We start from the raw sequence: 10197 nt of genomic DNA, 5'->3' as shown, positions 1-10197 counted from the left end.
TTACCATTTCGATCAACCACCATCTCTGCGGCAAGGGAAGTCTTTGGTTTCTTCGACGAATGAACAACTAGGAATCCGGCTTCTTCCTCCCCCTCAATCAAATACTTCTGGTTCTCCTTTGCTACCTCACGAATCTTGTAGTCAACGGGCTCCCGCTTCCTCAATTTCTCGCGCTCCTCGGGAGTAGTAGCCTTCCTCCATTGCAAGTATGAATCTGATACCCATAATGAACTAACAGAAGGATGTATGAACCACATGTTCCTCTCAACCCACTTGAGAGCCCACTCTCTACGACTCTCGGTAGTATGTGCCACTGCAGTCTGAAGAACGGTATCAAGCTTAGGAATCTTCTGTTTAAGGCCCACCTGCCTCATCAATCTCTCCGGGAAGATGCATATCATGAATTCCAAGCCAGGAATGTGAACTGACCAAGTAGGATCTAAGGATGACACTCCAATAACTGACTTAAGATGCCACCATGGCACGACCCATCTAATCAAAGGACCACCTTTGTTCTTCAATTTGTTCTCCCAATAGTTACAAACCCGAGTGAAGTCCACCATATAGAGCCTGGTCCTCATTGCAATCGACCGAGCATGATATCCTGGAACATTAACTGGGGGCTCGATCAACCGCAGACGCTCCATAAGCCAAACCTACCAAGAAGGCGGGAATTAATGTCCATCAAAGAAAAATCGAAGAAAAAAAAAAAGAAGAAAAAAAAAAGAGAAAAAAAGAGAAAAGGGTTCTTACCTGTAAAATGATAGGACTTCCCAAGTAAGGAAGCTCGCGGCTGGCTTTTCTATTATCCAGCCCGAAAATGATTTCTCCTAGGCACAGACACGCCGGGCTGCTCCGCAGCTCAATCTGTTCAACCAAGCTCAAGTAACGAGGATCTCCTCTCATTTACTTATCAACATGCCCTTGGAGGACATATCTATGCAGTAGGCAAAACCCGAATGCCCTACGCCTCGCAATGTAAGAGATAGAAGGGTCTTACCTGTTTATAACGGTCAACCTCAGCTTTAGTCAGTCCAAGCAAATCTCTAAATTTGCTTTTATACCCTTGGGAGATAGAGGGTATGGCAGGGGCATGTTCTGGGTCCCATCATCCAATTACAACAATTTCCTTAGGAAAATGACAGATATCACCTCCAGGGAAGGCAAATACATGGAAATTAGGGTCCCAATATTCAAGACAAGCATCGAAGAATGGTTTCACAACCTTCACCAATTTGAGACTCAAAATCGACCCCAAATTGAAAGCACCCATATCATGAGACTTCTCAACGTTTGTAAATTCATTTGTCCAATCTTTGAGACGGTTTTCAAAGGCATCCATGATTTGTGAATTTTTCTATGAATATAGGAGAGTTTTATATAATAGACGGAAGAAGGATGGAGGAATTATGTGAATAAAAGCCCCCTCGACGTCTATATTTATACTAAAAGTTGTTTCCTAAATTCCGTCAGAACTGACCAACTGAGGAAATGGCGCAGCACCTGCTGCGCCTCTTCGAAGGATCGCAGCTCGTGCTACGCCTCTTCCTCAGAGGATTTCTGTGATTGTTTCCGCTTTGGATCTTTCCTAATTCCTTTTTGCTTATAATTTCCTATTCCTATAGGTTATTATTTTGGTAATTCCGTCAAATTGCCATATTTTATGTTTCCTAATTTTCGGGTACGCTTTTCGAGATGAAATGGACATTTTCGCCAAATAAGCACACTTACCCATTTCATTTTATTTTCTTTTTTTTGCGGGAATCATTTCACTCCCCGTTTAACATTTCATTTCAAACTTATACATTTTTTTTTTCGTTTTTTTAGGGGGTAGCCCTCCCTACCGTCTGGTTGTTTCTGGCAATTTTTTCCCGCTCATTTCTGGGCAGTTTTTTTTTCACTATTTAGGTCTTTTCCTCGTTTTGCGCTAATTTAAGCCATATGTACAATATATGTATACGTGTAGTTTCTTTGTAAATTTCGGCAGCATGACGGCGTAAACCGTCATCTACCAAACTTGTTCTAAGCTAACCTGCAGGAACAAACAAACAACCCAGCAGCAAAGGCACTCAGGCCATCATATATACAATCAAAATGCTATATGTACATCAAACTGGGGGCTCTTGCCCAAAACAAAGTCCAAAAAGTCCAAAATGAAGTCATAAATGTACAAAATGTATACAACACAGCCGATGACAACAAAAAACAAAGACGACTACTCCTGGTCGCCACCTCGCTCAGTGACCCTAGCCTCGAGAGCAGCGATCTCGGCGTCCCTAACCTCCAACTCACTCAACAGGCGAGCCGTCTCCTCCTGGGACTGTGCCAGCTCCCGCTCCAGGTCGTGCTCCCTCTACAAATGACAAAGGAATGCCTCATTTCAATCATTTTAAAATGCGAGAAAATTACAATAAAATTCGAAGTAAAGTAAATGAGAGGTTTATACCTGTCGTCCTCGGCCACCAGCAAGTGCCTCGATGGCTATAGCCAGTAGCCGGTTGGCCACCCTCCACAGCGCCACTTGTCGAGACGGCGCCACCTGCATTTCAAATAAACAAAAATTTCAATAAAATGGACAAATGTATTCTTATACAACAATAAAAGTCAACCGAAGCTGGGGGCTTACCCTCCGAAGCAAGTGCTGCCACTCCTCCAGGCCAGCATCTGTCACCGTCTCGCCGAAGTCGCGAAGCTTGGAGATCGTCGTCATCCCCGCCGCGTCAGTGTACTCAAGGTTCTCGGGGTACGCTGAGGGCTCGACGCCCGCCTCCTTAACCTTCTGCAAAATTCAAAAGAAGTCTTTATTCGATGATCATTCATCATTTTGTCAAGTCAATTCATAAAGGGAAAATGAAACACTTACCACGACCGGCCAGTACGACAGCCTCTGGCGAACGAACAGAGAGTACTCCTCACCAGGAAGAATAAGAGCGTTGCCACCAACGTCTGCTAGGTCAGCCTCCGTCTCAGCGTCAGAAGGCTCCCTAAACATCGTCCGAGGAGGATCGATGTCACGAGAGCACTGATGAGTCAAGTTGTCGCCCAGATACCACACTGGACCCAAAGACGTCCTCAACAGCAACCGACTCAAGCTCCTAGGTCGAAGGACCTCAGCCACGAAAGGAGGGGCATCAGGGTAGTCCACCCAAGGCCTGGGCACCCATTGAGACAAGCAAATAAAAGGCCATTCTTATGATCGCTTCTAAGAAGCAAGGAGTAAATAATGATGGAAAAGTGATAAAAATACTTACGTCACTCAACTTCAAGGCATTCACGCCCCGTCGACAGACATCGTAAGAAGAACGCTGGCTCTTCCTACGACACATCACCCAGTCCCTAACAACTGGGTAAGCCCTCGGCCTAGGCTCCGTCCTCTTGGGTGCGAAGCCCGGAAAGTAGGAGTACACCCACGCCTGCAAAGCAAGACAATCGATGATGATATTTCACGATTCGATAAAAGAAGGAGAAATGATCTTTCATGATACGAAATGAAGGTTCATACCTCCAACAGCAGTCCAGGACCGACAGTAGCAGGAGCATTCCCCTTCTCCAACAGCTCAAGACGAACAATGGCCCTCATGTAGCGTGTGAGGACCGCAAAGCCATGAGTAACCCAGTCCCAATGACCTAGGTCACTCAGGTCAGAAAGGAAGGGAAGAAGCTTTGTCGACAGCCTCTCCCCCTTGTCTCCAAGATAGAGTGAAGACAAGAACCACCAGAGCCACAGGCGGGCTCTCTGCTCCGCAGTACAAGGAGGAGGAGTGATCGAGGCCATTTCGTGTTCACAATTAAGCATATGTGGTCGTTGGTTAATGGTCGATACAAAACACAATTTATACTCCACAAACAACTCTACAATTAGTAAAGAGGCAAGTAAAGGTCGGATCCCAAGGGACGGGTATTGAAATGAGAATTCTATTGTAACTAGTAGTGTCTAGGGGGTGTCACAAATTGGGTTGATGTAGAAGGTTACTAAACTAAAATAACAATGAAAATAAACTAGCAAGATGAATAAAATAAGGGGTGTAAACAATTGATTAAAAGCACTAGGGTGTCATGGGTTCATAGGGGAATCATGGGATATGATCATACAAACATGTTTTCAAATTATAAGCAAGCAATTATTGTTGTGATGGATTGAGTTGGGTTATATCTTACAATCCTAGGAAAGTTTGGGTCCCGGAGCCGAATCGATTAGATTGTACAACACCTACAAGTCGACTTAATCTTTCCTACTCAACACATGCATGGTCTAACAAGACTCGAGTTGGGTTATGTCTTACAAGTCAAGTTGAAAGGATAGAAGATGATAGTAAATGCAAGGATTCATACACTACTACAGAATTCATCAAGGACATCAGTGGATGGACATCGGATTTTTGAAAAAACAGATGTAATAAGTTTGCACATCGTATTTTTATAAAAGTCTGATGTAATTATATTATATGGACATCGGTTGTTATTTTCAACCCATGTCCATTATAATGGACATCGGATTAAATTACAACCCATGTCCATATAATCCTCAATTTGGGCGCAAAATGAAAACAATTCCCCCGCCCCAAATTATTTTCACTAGCATACTGAGTCAATCTATTCACTACTACAATTTAAGGCAAAGAGAACGCTCCTTTAAGAACGGTTGATAGCGGAACCGGTCACTTTGTTATTTTTAGTTTGGCGGGCATATAGGATTCCAATAAAGACCGGTTGTTTGCGCAAACCGTTCTCGTACATTAACAAAGAGAACGGTTAGGTTTGACCAACCGTCTTAAAATATAAAAGAGACCGGTTATATATCCAGAACCGTTCTCCTTGATTAAACAAAGAGCACGGTCCCTATCCTTACCGTTCTCTATTAAAACGGTTAGGTACCTAATTCTCTTTTATACACTATCTAATCTTTTATACACTATCTAATCATCCCAACACCCTATCCTCATGACTCATATCGTCATACACACTCATACCCTTTCCTCTCTTCCCTCTCACTCACTCCTACCTTCGCTCCGGCCAACAACACGCGGCAATGCCGACAACGTCAGACCGCTCCACTGCAAGCAGCATCCTTATCGTCCTGTGAGCGTTTGGTTATATAATGTAAGAGTTTCCCCCAAATCTCAAATCTCAATTTTTGGTGAATAGGTTCCGATTAGTGAGTTATATAATGTATATTTGACTAATTATTATTGAGTATTTGATTATATCTGCCTAATTGTATGCTTTACTGGATTTTTGTTTTGTTTATTAAAGTTGAATTGCAAAATTAGGCAAACCCTAATTTCGTATTCATATTTTTAACTTAGTTTTCTGGGTTTTCTCACCACCACCAGCTCCATTATGCTCTACTATTGATATAAGAATTCTATTTGATGTGATTTTAGTTTTGAAGTAGAGTCTATATTGAATAAGCTCGCCGACCGCCAATATGTCATTTGTACTACTTCGTCCCTTAATTATAGGTATACTTTTATTTGGTTTGATTTTAGATTTTAGGGTTTATGGGTAATTACACTTATGCTTATCTAGTTGTAACTTGTAAGGATGCTGAATGATGTTATTCTTTTTATTTAATGATAATTGTTATTGTCTTTGAAGTAATCACTTAAATTGTTCTTGTTGTATTATAAGTTTTCGGAATTCTGATCTTACACTTTCTGTGATGATGTTAGTGATAGTTGGAGATCGAGCATGAACTAGGTATGGTTGTTTTGACTTTTGAGTCAGGTCACAACTCGAGCTTGAATGACTGAACTAATGCCTTACATTTGTACATCTTTTTGTCATACTTTTTGTATTATAAGAATTTAGTGTCTTTATGGTGATTTGTATGAATAATGGATTCTTTTATCCGTCAAATTTTCGATTTATTGCTCATGACAAGAAGTTTTGTACCCTTATGTCAATCTCATTCCCTTCCACTTATTTATGAGCCTTCTAATGGATTTGTTCTCATTTCTTCTCGGCTTACATAGCTGGCCGAGTAGGCTGATAGATCAAAAAGTACAGTAGCTATTTAGAGCAATGGTAGGCTAGAAAAGTGTGGTTTATTTTAGGAAATGATCTTGCATATTCATTGATAGCAGTCATGTATTGTGCTTCATGTGTCACATTTATATTAGGTTTAGTTGGTAGTGGTAACTATGGTCTGTTGTGGATGTTTTCATCTTCATGATAATAAGAGCCAAATGATGATGTTTATGTGTGTATGATTTTTTGGTGTACTATCAAAAATTACCCAAAACAATATCATTGCAAACTAGTGACCATCCCGATCACACCTCTTTTCCAGCTTTTCTAAAATAACAAAGTTGTTGGCTCTTTATCATGGCCACTCATTTCAAGATATAGAATCTCTCTAAGAACTCAATCTCCAAGAACTGAGATTATAGATTCATTGTTCAAACCATTGGAGAATGGAGAAGACGATTGTAGCATGAGGTAACTAGTTAATGCATTGATATCATTGCTCGTACATCGCATTGTCTAGTCTGCATTTTGTTTTTGTTGGAGCTTAATCATACCCGAATCGGGTATATTCGGTTATCTTTGCGATGTTTTTAAAGAATTCTCTATTTTTCAGCGAGCTACTAAAGGACTTCTTTATGACGAGCAAGGGCCGTAAACCTAAACACATAATTATTTTCAGGTATTGCTACGCCTGTCGCCTACTAGTAATTCATTAATTCTTTGAGCTAGAATGTAAATCCACTTATCAGGTGCTACTAATATGATGTGCCGAAGTGAATTTTCCTGTATTTTTCATGGTGGTTTGTTGTTTGGACATCGAAGAAGTTCCTCTCTGCAGAGCTTTTTGTTTCCTAAAAGAATAAGAAAGCTAAGGGAGCTGGACTTTCTACCTTTTTATTCATTATGCTCCATTGCGGTGAAAACGAAAAGGATACCCAAATGTCCAAATATACTCGGGTAAATGTCGGTATATTGTTCCTGAAATTGGTAATATTTGGTCTCAATTTATAGCCCAAGTTCTTATTTGATTGAGTTGCTTTTAATTAGTTCATTCTGTTTTACCTCTTTGTATCTATGTTTTCTGTTTTCAGGTCAAAAGAACAAGGGCACTTGCCTAAGTGATCTTCTAACACCCTACTGGTACACCTTGCGGCCATATCTTTTTTTGGTATTTACTCTTTTCAACTCACACTAATAATATTCTTTTGCTATTTACACTTTTTTATTTCAGTTTTGTTTATCATACAATTTCGAGGGTTTTGATTTTCTTCTTGAGTGACAAATTGTATTTTGATTAATGCTTTTCCTCTAAATGTTGTTTTTCAGGTGCAATGTGAGCTGCTGGAGATGTTCTGAAGCAGACTTTGCACGAGCTTTTTTAAAATTAGTGAGTGACCTATACAATTGTTGGTCTATTTTTCATACCAGTCCACCTCGTCTCAAGTTTTCCAATATGTTACTAGAAGTCTTACTTTAATTAAAGCTTAATGAAGCAAACACTAACACTCCAGGCCTGGTCTACTTAAATTTTTTTATAGGCTACACTCAACAGCTTCCTTCATTGGATATATCTAGATATATGTGATTTTTGGTTTGGTACATCTTGAGCCTGGCAAAGCTTGGGAATCTATCTTTTGTTCCGTATTTTTGCAAAGACTCACGAGATAATTAAGTTATTTTTATCGAACTTGTTGCGTAAATCCATTTCACAGAGTGTTGATATTAGACACAATGATGAACCTTGATGGAACACTCATCTTAATTGATCTTCTACATTCTTCTAAGTTCTAATGTCTGAGAGGTATGTAGTAACTTCCTCCTCACCATCACAAAAGAGTGTAGGGATTTGATTCCATTGTTGTTGTCTCTTTATCTTATTGAACGTATGTGTTTCGTATTTTTTTTAAGCAAGGAAGAGAGATCATTTTTCAGGAATGCCCTCATCTTATATTGTCAATGTAGGAGTTCATAGATTTAAAATATTTATGTTTCCGGTTTTTCAGAATGCCCTTAATTATTAGCTTATATGAAGCTTTGCCCTTGTGAGGCCATGTCCGATCGCCCCATTGTCATTAATATGCATTACAGGTTTTTCAAGACACCACGCCATATTCACAAGAAGAATTAGATGAGGTTCGGGACTTGTGGGCGAACTATTTTCTCAATATCTAGCCGTAGATAGCTAGCTAGCGTAGTAATGTATTAGGTAGTTGCATTTTGAAAAACTGATTACATGATCTGCAAGACCATATGTTATGTTGGCTGGGATTTGTTATGCCCTTTGTTGTTGTTCGTTAGTTGTTGAATTCGGATGACGGAGACGGTTGCGTTGTATGTTGATTGGGATCGGTTTTATTAATTGAAATCGATCATTTTGGTTGAATGGCGATTCGCATGTTTTGTATTAATGTTTTGGCATTCAAATTGGTGTAATGCAATATGAATTGGCCTGCTCTTTTCAAATTTTAAAAAAAAAAAAAAATATAAAGGACAAATGGATTTATAAAAGTTCGATGTAATTCTAGCTTCAAAGGACATGGGCTTTCTATAAAAATCTGATGTACATTACACATATGGACATCGGATTAATGTTAAAATCTGATGTTCATTACTCATATGGACATCGGATATATTTAAAAATCCGATGTGCATATATTAATGGACATCGGTTTAAAGTCCCATGTCCATTACACCCCATATGGACGGGACTGAACTCTACATCGGCCTATAATCCGATGTCCATGTGTCTAGAAGTCCGATGTCCTTCATGATTTCTGTAGTAGTGATAGGCTTAGTATTTCATCAAATATAACATGTGCATGTATTAAGATCAAAACAAGCAAGCAAATAAGATATGAAAGCATATTGATTTAAGCATGAATCATTCCCCATGTTGGTTTCCCCTAATCACCCATTAAACCCTAGCTAAGAGACTACTCACTCATTATCATATTGATCATGCTAGAAAGGTTGTCAATCATACTAACATAATGAAACATGATGAATAAATGAAAGTAATTAACAATAATTAAAAAGGGATTAAGAGATTATACCTACTAATGATTCCAATAATAAAGCAAGAATAATAGAAGTACTTGAATCCTAGATTGAGAGGTTGTCAATCTCCCAATAATAACCCAAATAATCTTCAATTACCCAAAATAAAGGATGAACAAGAGAGAGATTAAAGAACTAAAACTTGGATTAAAACTTGATTAATACTTGATTACAATATTAAAGAGAGATTTGATTGATATTAACTACACTAATTATTGATAAGAAGAACATGCTCCTCTAATTAGCCTAATGGGGTATTTATAGTGAAAATTAGGGAGGATGCATTAGGGTTAACTAAGGGCTAAACTAGTAATTACACTTTTTAAGTTGAGCAAGGAGAATCCGGTATTTTCCGAGAGAAGGGCTTCTCTTTTCGTAGCTTGAAGAATGAAAATCGTCTTTGCATCAAATCCGTGCGGATTGGTGTCGGGACGGCCGGATCTGGGCTGAGGAATCCGAGCGGATTCGGGAGAGGGACGCTCGGATTGTGCTGGGGGAATCCGAGCGGATTCCAAGGTGGGACGCTCGGATTGGGCTGGACGGACGGATTTGGTACAATCCGTTCGGATTGTTGGTCAGCTTCAATTCTTCTTCTTTTCTTCCCTTTTCTTCATAAATTCCTTGGGGATTTCCTCGGGGACTCTAGGATCCTTTTCTCAACATTGTTCTTCTACTATGATATGTACAAAGGCCTTCTAGTCTTGTCTCTCCTTGATGCTTGGTCATTGAATACAATCAATTTAGCCTCGTTTTGCCACGAAAATGCAAGATTCTTACTCCTTTCCTACCAAGGGATCAAAATCTCAAAGAATATGCAAAACAAAGAACTAAAGATAAGAAATGACCCAAATAGGCACTAAAAAGCATGGAAACAATGGTAATTCGGGGCTAAATATGCGCCAATTATGGTCACATCAAATATCCCCAAAACCGAACCTTTGCTCGTCCCGAGTAAAGAGGTGACAAAGACTAGGACCAATACTAACCTAACCTAATAATAATAGCCGATATGAGACAATTAGCGGGTCTCACTCCGCCCCTTCAACTCACAACAAGACAACCATGAGGTAGGATGCCTTCTTGCAAGGCAAGGTGGGTCTTGCCAAAATGGCGACACATCCAAACATTAAGCACACAAAATCAAGTAATGGATGCATCTACAAAAGAATA

At 39.6% G+C, this 10197-nt stretch overlaps 1 long non-coding RNA gene across 1 annotated transcript; it reads left to right on the top strand.

Moving 5' to 3' along the window:
- The first annotated feature begins 6313 nt into the window (after positions 1-6313).
- LOC141614924 (uncharacterized) lies at positions 6314-6822 on the top strand. The gene is made up of 3 exons (XR_012529470.1): positions 6314-6441; positions 6584-6649; positions 6793-6822. It is a non-coding gene; the product is annotated as an uncharacterized LOC141614924 (long non-coding RNA).
- Positions 6823-10197: the final 3375 nt, after the last annotated feature.

This window comes from Silene latifolia, chromosome 11, assembly GCF_048544455.1.
Source record: "Silene latifolia isolate original U9 population chromosome 11, ASM4854445v1, whole genome shotgun sequence".
NCBI classification, from domain to species: domain Eukaryota; kingdom Viridiplantae; phylum Streptophyta; class Magnoliopsida; order Caryophyllales; family Caryophyllaceae; genus Silene; species Silene latifolia.
This window is presented reverse-complemented; position numbering and strand designations above follow the sequence as displayed.